This window comes from Balaenoptera ricei, chromosome 7, assembly GCF_028023285.1.
Source record: "Balaenoptera ricei isolate mBalRic1 chromosome 7, mBalRic1.hap2, whole genome shotgun sequence".
In the NCBI taxonomy this organism is placed as follows: Eukaryota; Metazoa; Chordata; class Mammalia; order Artiodactyla; family Balaenopteridae; genus Balaenoptera; species Balaenoptera ricei.
In genome coordinates this window covers 89,987,224-90,000,923 of record NC_082645.1, presented here as the reverse complement: position 1 = coordinate 90,000,923, position 13,700 = coordinate 89,987,224, and the positions used below count along the sequence as shown (strand labels likewise).

The 13,700-nt window shown below is 37.8% G+C and overlaps 1 non-coding gene across 1 annotated transcript; it reads right to left on the bottom strand.

Moving 5' to 3' along the window:
• Positions 1-2,614: 2,614 nt before the first annotated feature.
• Positions 2,615-2,720, bottom strand: LOC132369437 (U6 spliceosomal RNA). The gene has a single exon (XR_009504412.1). It is a non-coding gene; the product is annotated as a U6 spliceosomal RNA (small nuclear RNA).
• Positions 2,721-13,700: the final 10,980 nt, after the last annotated feature.

The window sequence follows — 13,700 nt, the reverse complement described above, 5'->3', positions numbered from 1 at the left end:
AAGTGCTTTGCATATAGTAACTCTTTTCATCCTCACAACCATCATACAAGGTGGACACTGTTATCACATTCAATTTATAGCTGTGGAAACTGAGACGAAGGGCGGTTACAGAAGTATGTGGCACTGGGCCTGAAGTTGGGTAAGTGTCGGCCAGGTAAAGAAGTACAGGATGAGTGTCCCAGGCTGGGGGAGATAGAGATGGAGATAGAGAGAGAGAGATAGAGAGAGAGATAGAGAGAGAGAGAGGGAGAGAGGGAGAGGTGCGTTGCAGGACCTGAGAGAAGCCCCACAGCCAGAGTAGGGTATTTGAGGTCTGTGTGTGGGTGTGTGGTTGGTGGGGACTTGGAGAGGGCGATAATGACAGATTATGAGGCAGAGAGATAAATACAATAGCTAGATCAAGAAGGGCATTTCAACCACTTTAAAAGTTTAACTTTGTACTTAAAGCAAACAGAAACCAACAAAGGACTCTGCAAAATAGTGTTTAGATCAGTTGCTCTTGCTGCATTTTAGAGAGATCTCCTGGCTTCAGTGTGGAGAAGGGATTAGAGGCAAACAACGCTGGAGAATTAGCTTGAGGACTGCCAAGGTAATCAAAGTAAGTGAAGATGGCCTCCAGAGATAAAATAGAGGTGGTGGTAATAAAGAGACATAGATGAGTTTGAAAAGTATTTGAAAGGAAAAAGACAATTGAGTCTTGGTGGTGAAAGCAAAGCATCAAGGACGATGCCTGGCCTCTGGCTTTGGTGGCTGGGTAGACAGTACTGCCATTCACATACCAGTGGAGAGGAAGCAGGTCTGGGAAGTAGGTCATAGCTTCAGTTTGGGACATGATGGATTTGAGGAATCTACAGGACAGCCAGCTGGACATACTTAGTAGACACTTATGTGAAGCTCAGGGAGCAATCTAAGCTTAATATAGCCTTGCACTTGGTATAGAAGACCATGGACACCTTTTAGAATGCAGAAGAGCAGGAGAAAGTACCCACATGGACACTTCTGGATCCAGATACAGTTGGCATTCAAAGTGTAGAGACCGTGGGTCAAGAAACAAGAAAAGGAACAGAACATTTATAGTCAAGGAGCCACCAACTTGACTTTCCCAGTATAGTAGATGCTCTCAATACCTTGCCCCCATCTCCTTGGCTCATCTGTAACCTTAGCCCACTGATAACTTCCTACCTTGAGCACCTGCGTTCTGCTTTTCCACCTCAGGGTTTTCTCTAGCTCAAGAGTTAATGCTCCTAGGGTAACCGTTAACCAAGGAGAAAATGCAATTGATAAATATCTCAGCTTCCTTTTCCTCAGTGGACGTTTCTGAGGAAATGAATGTTCCGTTCTACACGGAAAGCTGCCAGGGGGACACGGCTGTTGCCCACAGTGATATCTAGGTCACTAACACACATGCTTTTTACTTTTTTCCCTTTTGTGTCTCAATTTCCCCATCCCCTCACTTTGGCTTCCTGGGATCAATTCCTAAATAATTTACCTGTACTGAAGTCATTGATTCAGGATTTGCTTTTGGAAAAGGCAAACTAAAATCAAGACAGCAGGTTACAATCACATATTTGCTTCTCTATTTCACGTTTCTTTGTTAATATAAAGATGAAAAAGGGTTGTAGGAAAATTTAATAACCAAACTGATGTTAAACAGGTGAAGCTGGGACATCTTATTGTGTGAGGAAGCAAGGAAACAGGGAAAGAGTAATGAGGTCATATCAAAAGGACAGAGAAGACAGCTTGAAAGAGCTCCTACTGGCAATATCTGTGACAATTTGAGCACAAAAAAGAAAGTAAACTAAAATTGAAATAAAAATGTATGTGTCTATGATGATACCAAAATATCAGGGAAAATAATGGCATTCGCCACCACTGGAAGTGATTTACATCAACTTCTTGATATAAAAATGGTTAACAAAAGACAGAGAATAGAGCATGTGTTTGGGCATTTTTGATAACAAATTAATTAAAGAAAATTCTTTACACAGAATTTTGAGCCAATAAATGCAGAATCAAAGTTAAAATTTTAAAAATTCCATTTTGCATCCCCTAATGAAATAGGTAAATTCAATCAAATCACCAGTAGAAACTGAACACATTAGGTGAAAAAAAGTTCACTAAGCAACTAGACATTCACATGACACCAGCAAATCAGGTCCCAAATTACCTGCTAATTGCAAAGGACTTCAGAGATACAACAGTCAAAGGCAGTGCCTGGTACTTGATTGGATCTTGTTTTAAAGAAAACAGCTATAAAGGATATTTGGGAGAAAATTATAGAAATTTGAATGTGAGCTGGCTACTCAATGATATCAAGGAGACTATGACTAATTTTGTTAAGGTGTGATAATCCTTCAGTAATGTATTTTGGAGAGAATCCTTATTTGGGAAGATGCATATGGTAGTATCTAGCAATGAAGTAGAAACGTTCAAATTATTGAGAAAAAATTATATATATCCTTATAGATAAAGCAAATATGTTAACAACATACCTGTGTTGTGGGTATATAAAAGTATTCACTGTAGAACTCTTTCTTGTTCTCTGTATGCTTGAACATGCTCATGGTAAGGTTTTTTTTTTTAAATAAATTCTAGTTTAATTAAAGTCTCTGCTAAAAATATGGAACGCTTCACGAATTTGTGTCATCCTTGCGCAGGGGCCATTCTAATCTTCTTTGCATTGTTCCAATTTTTAGTATATGTGCTGCCGAAGCAAGCACCATAGTAAGGTTTTTAAACTGTGTTGCTTTACCGTTAAGAAATTACTTTTGTGAAATATGAATTTTCATTTTCACTTTCTCTTTCAATTTTGGTTTGCTTAATTTTATTTATTTATTTTGTTTTAGGATATTTTTTTTCCTATGGGTGCAGGGTATTAGGCTGACTCTGTGTTTACATGATTGTTTTAATTTTTGCCACCTAGATTTCCAATGCCTCTTCTGTTTTGGACTGCCATGGTCCAGGTGTTTTCTGTAACTGCACTTTCATTTCAGTTGCTGAGGTCTACACAAGTAAATAGGATGCTTATTGATATAACTCTTCTCACTGGCATTGGGTAGGCCAACATGTATTTTTTCCCAACTTGCCCTCCTGTGATATTACCTTTCAAGAGGACAACTTTGTGTGTATATCGGGGGAAGGGGAGGTGAAGACGCAGGAATGGTGGAGAGTAACGAGGCTTCAGTAATATTTAAAATGACTATTTCTTGCAATAAACTGAAACTAAAATAAGTCTTATACGGCTAGTGGACATGTAAACTGGTATAACCTTTCTGGAGGGCAATATGGCAATATGTCTTAAAAGCTTTAATATTATACATACACTTTGATATTTCAATTTATACGATTTGCACTAAGGAAATAGTAACGGATAGTGTTCATTGAGGCATGAACATCTTTATGGTAAGAACTACAAATCAACCTAAATATCTAACAATAACTAAATTAGCATACATCTCCTGTTACAGACTGAGTTGTGTCCCCCCAAAACTCATAGGTGGAAGCTCTCAGCCCCAATGTGACTGTATTTGGAGATGGGGCCTTTAAGGAGATAATTAAGGCTAAATGAGGTCCTAAGAGTGGGGCCCGAATCCAATAGGACTGGTGTCCTTATAAGAAGTAGCAATACCAGGGGTGTGCACACCAGAGAAAAGGCCACGTGAAGACACAAGAAGGCAGCTGTCTGCAAGCCAAGGAGAAAGTCCTCACAAGAAACCATCCTTGCTGGCACCTTGATCCTGGACTTCTACCTTCAGAACTGCAAGAAAATAAATTTCTGTTGTTTAAACCATGCAGTCTGTGGTATTCTGTTACAGCAGACCTAGTATTCTAATACATCCCCAAAAGGAATAATAATGATGATGGCAGTACAAATAGATGCCTATATAGTACTTACTATGTATCAGGCAGAGTTCTACCTGCTATGCAAATATTAATTGATTTAATCTACACAGGAACATTATAGGGGGTTCTTTTATTATTTCTATTTTATACATGAGAAAATTGAATTACGTAGAGGTTATGCAATTTACCCATAGCCATACAGCTGGTAAGTAGGACTTGAACTTAGGCAGTCCTCCAGAGACCTTGCTCTAAAACACAAATTCTACATCTTTAAGAAAACATTAAAAAATATGGTATAAATGGGTATTTAACTGAATATAAAGATGATATTAGGTATTTTTTAAAGTAGTTTAAAATATACACAGTGATATGTATAACTTCTTATCAGTACATACATGTAACTAATGTTCCACATATATATGTATATCTTCCAAAAATTATCTGTGGCCATCTCTGAGTGATAGAAATAACAACTCTTTTTTTTTCCTCTTTTCCTTTTCTGTCTATTATATATTTTATACAATATATCTATGTTTAGTTCCATTTTAAATGTATTATAACACATTTGCTTAGAGTGGGATGTTTAAGTAATTAAGTAAAGAAGCAGGGTAAGGAATGATGTGAAAGAAATTAATCCCCCTAGATGGAAGGGCGTAAATATCAAAAACAACGTTTTGAGGACTGGGGTAGAATCTGAATGACGGCCAGGAAGGCTTAGTCAGAGACACCAAATTTTGGTTTGTTGAGCATCCAAGGTGGGAACTGAAATCAGCAATCTGCGGATCTTGGATTTAAACCGATATGGTCAATTAATTAATTTGTCACCATTTCTATTGACTAGTTTAGGATTTGTGATTTGACTAAATCCCTTCAATAAAATCACAAATGCTGTGTGAATTAATGACAAAGGAGACAAGTAGGAATATCGTAGCTGTTACAATTGTTACTACATGCCCGTGCTCCCAGATATGGAAAGTAGCGTGACATTTATATGTGACCTGGATAAGACACCATTTAGAGACGTTTGATCATAGCTCAGGAGCTGGCAAACAAATGGAGGGCACAGGAAGCCTTGGGGCCCAGGGAACCCTTATGGGGTGCAGGGGGAGTTTGGTAGTGGGAGGGAAGGTTGGCTTGCCTGGGGGCATTTAAGAAATAGAAAATGAAAGTAATTTCAACTGGCAAGGATCTGATAATCAGAGAAAACTAGTCCTGCTGTGCAAGTCACATATCCCCTTGGTGCTCAATTATGGCTATCTATAAAAATATTATGGGTCATATCCCTTCATGAGGAACTTGAAGGAAGGTACAAGATCTTTCAGTGGGCTGGAATTTACTGTAATCAACATCGTTTGAAATCTCATTGCCAGTACTTCTAGGTCATTTCCCTAGGGTCAAGGGCTGGACATAAAACAAAGCTGGAGCCAAATTCCCTCAAAGATGAGGAAGTTCATTAAAGTTGCCCAAGCATGCAGACCAAGGCAGAAATGCACTCTTGCAGAAGCCAATCCTCTTTCCCCTTTGACATTTCCCTTTTGGTTTTTCTTACCCTCCAGAGAATTGGGCCGATTACAATCTCTTGTAATTTTTTTTTCTTAGGAGAATCATATTTTACTCCTTATTTGTGCTACACTAGCTAGTGCCACTGTGTTATATTTCTTTTCCAGTTCGCATTATGTCATACAGCCAGGTGTTAGATGTTTTCATTATCACAAGACTGGTAAAAGAACACTGACTATACTGATGTTATATATATATGGCACACATATATAACATATATGAAAAAATTTCAGTATAACAAGACAAGCAAAGTACTATTACCGTGGGCCATTGGTCAGAGCATAGAGATATTTTCATTGGACTACATTTTGGGTTTCAGTGTTATTCATAATAATAGTATTTGTCTTATAATAATAATGTATAACCCCCCTATAGTATTATAAAAAGCAACATTTTCCAGTGAAGGAACTGAATTGAAAATATAAATGTGAGTCTGAAGCTTCTGTAGTACCAAAAGCTGCTTGTGTGTATGTTACTCAACTACAAAAGTTAGTTCTCAATGGTGAATGTTTAACAGAATTCCAGAGAATATCAAGGGAGCTTCACCTATTTATTCATTAAACACATTAGCACTTACTATGTGTAGGGTGTCATTCTAGGGTATCATAAGAATGAATAAAAAAAGAGACAAATTTCTGCGTTTATGAAGATAACATTCTAGTAAATAACTGGTAAATAAATCTGGAAAATAAATAAGATAAATAAGAAACTATATTCTATGTTAGAGAGAGACATATAATAAGGGAAGTAATACTAGAAGGATTTTCTTAGTGAGGGAGGGAGTTGTAATTTTAGAGAGAGTATAGGGCTTCCCTGGTGGCGCAGTGGTTGGGAATCCGCCTGCCAATGCAGGGGACACGGGTTCGTGCCCCGGTCCGGGAAGATCACACATGCCGCGGAGCAACTAGGCCCGTGAGCCACAACTACTGAGCCTGCACGTCTGGAGCCTGTGCTCCGCAACAAGAGAGGCCGCGACGGTGACAGGCCCGCGCACCGCGATGAAGAGTGGCCCCCGCTTGCCACAGCTAGAGAAAGCCCTCACACAGAAACGAAGACCCAACACAGCCAAAAATAATAAATAAATAAATAAGTTTAGAGAGAGTATAAACAGCCTTTGGCAGGAAAGAGCTCTCTACAGCAGCCCCTTTTGTCTTGTCACTAACCTTAAACCGGGCACCCCCATGCTGTACTCAGCTCCAGCCCAAGCACACCTTTTAAATCGTTTGATCACACCTTGCCTAATCTCTTGGTTCTTTCCATAGATCAAAGAAGTAGAAATAAGCTAGAAATAACCCTAGCTTCCCCTTCAGTAATCTTGTGAACAAACTATGCGAACAAGATAACATCTAAAGAAAAATCACGAGTCGACAAGCCTGCACACAGTGGGGGATTACGACGACCCTGACCCCCATGTCATTGACTGAGATTACTTCCCCTTTTCCCTCTAAAAACTTTCATGGCCGAGCAGAATCTTCAGACGTGGTTTTGGGGGGACTCTGAGACCACCATCTCCCCAGATTGCTAGCATTCTGATTAAAAGCAATTTTCCTTTCTACCAACATTTGCTCTCTTGAGATTGATTTTTGAGCGGCGAACAGCTGGACCTGAGTTTAGTAACAAGAGTAGAATTGGAAGGCTGCTCTAAGAATGGCACTTCTGAACAAATACCTGAAAAAAAGAGGGAACTAGTGATGAGACTCTGTAGGGGAAGAGAATTCCAGGCAGAGGGAACAGCTCTGAGGTCTGAGTGTGCCTGGTGTGTTTAAAGAAAAGTCAGGAGACCAGCATGGCTGGAGTGGAGTGACCAAAGGAGAGAGTTGTAGAAGGGAAGTCAGAGACATAATAGGGGCCAGATCAGGTAGGGTTCTTGTAGGTCATGGTTAGAGCTTGAAGCCTCTAAAGGCTTTGTGCAAAAGAAGCGTGAGGAGTCACACTCACTTCCAAGTAACATCATGGGCAATGTCACATATAAATAGTACAACACTAACCAAGTGTATTTTCTTTTTTTTTTAAATAAATTTACTTATTTTATTTATTTATTTTTGGCTGCATTGGGTCTTTGTTGCTGGGCGTGGGCTTTCTCTAGTTGTGGCGAGCGGGGGCTACTCTTCGTTTTGTTGTGCGGGCTTCTCATTGCAGTGGCTTCTCTTGTTGCAGAGCACGGGCTCTAGGCTCATGGGCTCAGTAGTTGTGGCACGCAGGCTTCAGTAGTTGTGGCTCAGGGGCTCTAGAGCGCAGGCTCAGTAGTTGTGGCTCACGGGCTTAGTTGCTCCGCAGCATGTGGGATCTTCCTGGACGAGGGCTCGAACCCGTGCCCTCTGCATTGGCAGGTGGATTCTTAACCACTGCGCCACCAGGGAAGCCCTACTTTTCTGATAATAGTGTGATGAGGTATATAAAAATTACTTTAAAATAATAAAATAGCAAGCTTTCATTAAAGAATTGAGGAGAATGTGTGTCCTCTTTCTATCTAAGGCTGAGAATATCATCTACTATAAGCTGCAAGTTTCTTTAAATTGTTGTTAAACCCCGATTAGTCAGATAATCCCAGATATTAAATGGAAACCATAGGCTGCATAGTAATAATTTATAGTGTATTTATGGTACTGCTTCTTTCCTTTCAAGAAAGTATCTTATTTTCAAATTATCAGCAGGTGAACTGAATGATGGTGGAGTCATTTGGTCCAACTCTCAGAGAAAAGAGTTTTAAAATCTGGGAAACAATATTTAAACACAAACACACCCATAACCATATGAAGGCTCAGAAGAATGAATGATCAACAGCAAGCAGAAACCAGAGGGGAGTCTTCCCTTGAAAGAGGAACTGTGAAGCATGGGATTTGCAAGTTTGTGAGGGTCAGGTGACAGAAAGCCGCAACCTTACAGGTCTGTGGGTGGCAGAATAACCCAACAGGGGGAAGTCATGGAAGGGAGGGAGCCATACACAGAGACCCCACATTTACATGGAAAACCTAAACCAACCCTAAGCTATAGATTAAAGCTCTTGTTTTTAGGGGAAACCCTTGGGGAGTCCAGAGGATGAGAAAGTGAGCAGAGATTTCAGCTGCTATTCTACACAGAGAAGATAGAATTTGGAGTTTGAGTCTGGCCAAATTAACTGCCTTATGGAACAACTTTTGCCTTTAAGAGGAACAAAATAGAATCCAGGTTCTCTACAACATATCTTTTATAATGTCTGGTATCACTAAACATGTGAAGTCACTAAAAACGTGAAGAAGCAGGAAAATATGACTCTTGGGTTCTTTCAGACACCACTTCTGACACCAAATGAGGGTTCCTCCCACCCCGTCGCAACACGAAACATGTGGTGTCTTTGCCAACACCAACTCTCCAATTCTCAGACACTAACTCTCTGGAGTTAGAGGAGACAACCACAAATTAAGGGGCTTAGTCTCTCAAGCCTGCCCCAACTTCAGATGCCAGTTGGAAGTCCCAGGGGTTACCCATAGTTCTGACTGACCAGCTGTAAATCAGTTTGATAATTCACCAGAATGACTCAGGGAACTCAGGGAAGTGCTTTACTTACCAACACCAGTTTATTGTAAAGGATGCAATCAGGAACAGCCAAATGGAAGAGATGCCTAGGGCAAGTTACTGGCGGGAAGGAGGAGGGAACACAGAGTTTCCATGTTCTATTTGGGTGTGCCACCCTCTCAGCACTTCGCATATTCACCAACCTGGGAGTTTTCCAAACCCTGATGTTTAGGGTTTTTTGTGGAGTTTTCATTAGTAAGGTGTGGTTGATTACAAAGGTGGCCATTGGTAATTGAACTCAATCTCCAGCCTCTCTCCCCTCCCCAGAGGTCAGAGGTTGGGGATGAAAGTCCCAACCTTCTAATCATGGCTTGGTCTTTCTGGTGACAGGTCCCTATCCTGAAGCTGTCTAGGAGGACCTCAGCCAAAAGCCATCTCATTAGCATATCAAACACATCACTCAGGGGATGTCAAGGGCTTTAGGAGCTCTGTGCCAGGAACTGGGGTCAAAGATCAAATATTTTTTATTATATCACAGTGATCCATACCAAGGTTTGTAACACGTACAATTAATATAAATAATAATACAAAGAATGAGAGGGTAGTTAAATTTATACTGTTTCAAGGTAATTATGTTTTATATTAAGCAACATGCCATTAACTCTAAGTAGATTATGAAACTTAACAATGCATATTATAATCCCTAGAGCAATCATCAAAAATATAATGCCAAAATTTTAATTACCAAATTTATATATTTTATATAAATATAAAGTATAGCTAAAAAGTCAATAGAGGAAATGAAATAGAATGCTAAAGTATTCTATTATGCTCTCAAAAATACAGAGAAGGAGCAATTAAAACAGATGAAATTATGTATACGTATAGCTGGTTCACTTTGTTATACAGCAGAAACTAACACAACATTGTAAAGCAATGATACTCCAATAAAGATGTTAAAAAAAAAAAAACAGATGAAGTAGAAATAAACAGCAAAATAGCAGACCTAAGACCAACCACATTAACAATTACATTAAATTTAAATGACTAAGTGCGTCAATAAACGCCAGAGATTGACAAGATCAATTTAAAATTTTTCAGAAAGGATGTCCTACCTCTATCCTGTCTGCAAAAGATGCACTTTAATGCAAAAATACAAATCAGTTGAATGTAAAGTGATGAAAAATTTCTTATCAGGCAAATATTACTCATATGACAGCCAGAGTACCTATATTAATATCAGACAAAATAAATTTTGAGACAAGGAGTTTTATTAGAGATAAAGCATAATATTTCATAATAATAAAAGGGCCAATTCATCAGAAAGACATAATTTTAAATGTGTATGGGCTTAATTTTACTTCAAAATACATGAAGTCAAAACTTACAGAACTAAAGGGAGAAATAGACAAACGCACAGTCATAGTTGGGGATTTAGAACAACAGGACAAAAAATCAGTAAGAATGAAGAAGATTGGATCAATGTTTAACCATCGTGACTACGTTACATTTGTAGAACACTGCCCCCAGTGCAGAATATACATTCATTCTCAGGAAACATGAGACATTCACTAGAACAGATCATAGGCTGGGCTTATGAAAGGTTTCAGAATACTTCAAAGGATTGAAATCTTATAGATTATGTTCTCTGATCACAAAGAATTTGAATGAGAAATCAAGAACAATAAGCTATCTAAAGAAGCCATAAATATTTGGAAATAAAACATTAAATTTCTACACAACCCATGGATCAAAGAAGAAATCACAAGAGAAGTACAAATAATTCTTATTTGAATGATAATGAAAATACAACAAACACACCAAAAAGTCATGTGATGTAGCTAAAGCACTGCTTTAAGTGATATGCAAGATTTTAAATGCTTATATTAGAAGAAAGATTTGATTTCATTGATCTTTATGATGCTAGAAAAAGATATGTAAAATAAATCTTAATAAGTAAAACAAAGAAAATAATAAAGACCAGAAATCAATAAAATAGAAAGAAGAGAAATAGAGAAAACATTAAAAACTAAACACCGTTCTTTGAAAATGTTAATAAAATCAATACTCCCATGATAAAACTGGTTAAGGGGAAAAAAAGAAAACACAAATTACCAATATCAGGAATAAGTAAGGTCTCATGATACAAGGTCCATATGTAAAAATCAGTTATCTTTCTGTATACTAGAAGCAAAAAAATGGACATTTAAAACTTAATTCCATTTATAATAGCATCAGAAAACACAAAATACTTTGGAATAAACAGAACACAAGGTGAGCAAAATCTCTGCACTGAAAACTGCTAAATCACTGAGAGAAATTAGAGAATACCTAAATAAATGGATAGATATACCAATTTGTAGGTTGGAAAACTCAATATTGTTAAGATACCACTTCTCCTCAAATTAATCTGCAGATCCAATGCAACCAAAATCATAATGTTGCCAGGATTTTTTAAAATAGAAATTGAAAAGCTGATCCCCAAATTTTTATGGAAATGCAACTGACTTAGAATAACAAAATAATTTTGAAAAAAAGGAGCCAAGTTCAAGGACTTACTATCTGCCTTCAAAAGTTAATACAAAGCTACAAGAATCAATGCAATGAGGTACTGGCATAAGGATAGACAAATAGATCAATAGATCAGAATGGAGAATCCAGAAATAGACCCACAATTATGCAGTCAATTGATTTTTGACAAAAATGTCGATTCAATTCAGTGTGGGAATGGAAAGTGATTTTTAACCAACGGTGCTAGAATAAACGGACATCCACATGGAAAGGAAAAAAGAATCTCAATCCCTTCCTTATACCATACAAAAAAATTAATTTTAGATGATGTTAGATTCAAGCATGAAAAATTGTAGTTTGTAGAAGAAAAGCTTTTTGAAAAAAAAAAGAATATAGGACAGCTTCATAACTGGGGATAAGTAAATATTTCTTAAGCAGAGAAAGCAATAACAAAAAAAGAAAAATGATAAATTATACATTATCAAAATCAAAAACTTCTGCTCATGAAAAGATACTGTTAAGACAATGAATTGACAATCCACAGACTAAGGAGAAAATATTCACAAAACATATATCTGACAAAGGGCTTGTATGCAAAATAAAGAATCCAATTTTTAAAACTGGTCAAAGTGCAGTCACTTCACAAAAGAAGATATACAAATGACCAAAAAGCTCATGAAAAAGTATTCATCATTATTAGTCATAGAGGAAAAGTTCATTAAAACCACAATGAGATACTTCCACATACCCATCACAATGGCTGAAATTAAAAAGTTAGGCAAATACCAAATGTGAACAAGGATGTGGAGTAGTCAGAACTCTCGTACATTGCTGGTGGGAATGTAGAACTGTATAACCACTTTGGAAAACTGCCTGGTAGTTTTTATGAAGTTATATGTACACCTATTCTTCAATTCCCCAGTATTATTATTATTATTATTATTACAATCCTCATTATTTGTCCAGCTGAAATTAAAACAAATGTCCCCCAAAAGACATGTATAAGAATGTTTATTGCAGCTTTTTTCCCAATAGCTGACAACTGGAAACAGTCCAAGTGCCCATCAAGAAAAGAATGGATAAACCAGCTGTGGTATATTCATACAATGAAATAGTACTCAGCAAAAAAAGTAATGAACTACATATATATGCAAGAATACAGGTATATCCCATAGATGTTAGGCAAAGTGAAGAAAAAAGATACACAAAATACACATTGTATGATTCCATTTATATGATGTTTTAAAACAGGCAAAAATCATCGAAGATGACTTAGAAGTGTCACAAGGGAACTTTCAGAAGAGATCAAAATATTAGATAATAGGGGTAAGCGTTGCACAGATATATCCACTTACTAAAACTGTACAGCTAAGATTTGCACATGTCATTGTACATACATTTTAGCGAAATGACAAATAATAATAATAAAGTGAGGGGTAGGGAGTAGGTAGAAGTATAGATGGTACAAAAATAGCAGAATGTTGATTGTTTCAGCAGGGTAATGGGTATACAGAGGTTCAATACTTGATTCTATTTATTTTTAATACATTTGAAATTTTCTGTAGAATTGTTTTTAAAATATTTAAAAGCCAGGAATTCCAATGTTAGGGCAGAGACGCTAAAACTCCAGGCACTGGCCTCCATTTGAGACACTTTTTCTAGAAACAATTTTTTTTAATTTAAGCTTTTTTTTTTTAAATGCTTTTAAGGAAAAGTCTCCGAGTTGAAATGTACTTTGTGGTCTTACCATTAGCATTCCGACAACAAATACCTGAGTGCCCACCATGCCCATGTTCTCTGCTGCACAGCTCTTAGGAAAACCCTCAAGGTTGTGGGTGTCCCTGGGAATGGGGAGCTGGGAGAGTTTTCTTGGGAGAGACATTAAAGTGTTGGGAGCAGGTCACATAGGGAACCGGTTACCTGGAGACCTCACTTGCCCCAGCTGTAACCTTCCTTGAAGCTGCCACCACAACCTACTCAGGGTGTGTGGTTGTAGGTTGTTTTTGGTGGTTTTGTTGTTCTTCTTCTTCTCCTTCTCCTTCTTCTTCTTCTTCTTCTTCTTCTTCTTCTTCTTCTTTTTCTTCTTGTTGGACCTGCAGAGACTCCTGTGCTCTTTACCAAAATCTTGTAAGGATATAAAGGGATTTTTGTCTTGTCAAAGCAACTTTTTAACATTCTTAGGGCTTCCCCTAAGATATTTTTCTGAAAAGTAAGGGATGGGGCCTCTTCTGTTGATATGACGTGAGCAGCGTATGGTCAGCAGATGGTTCTGAGCTCTTGCTTCATTCCTG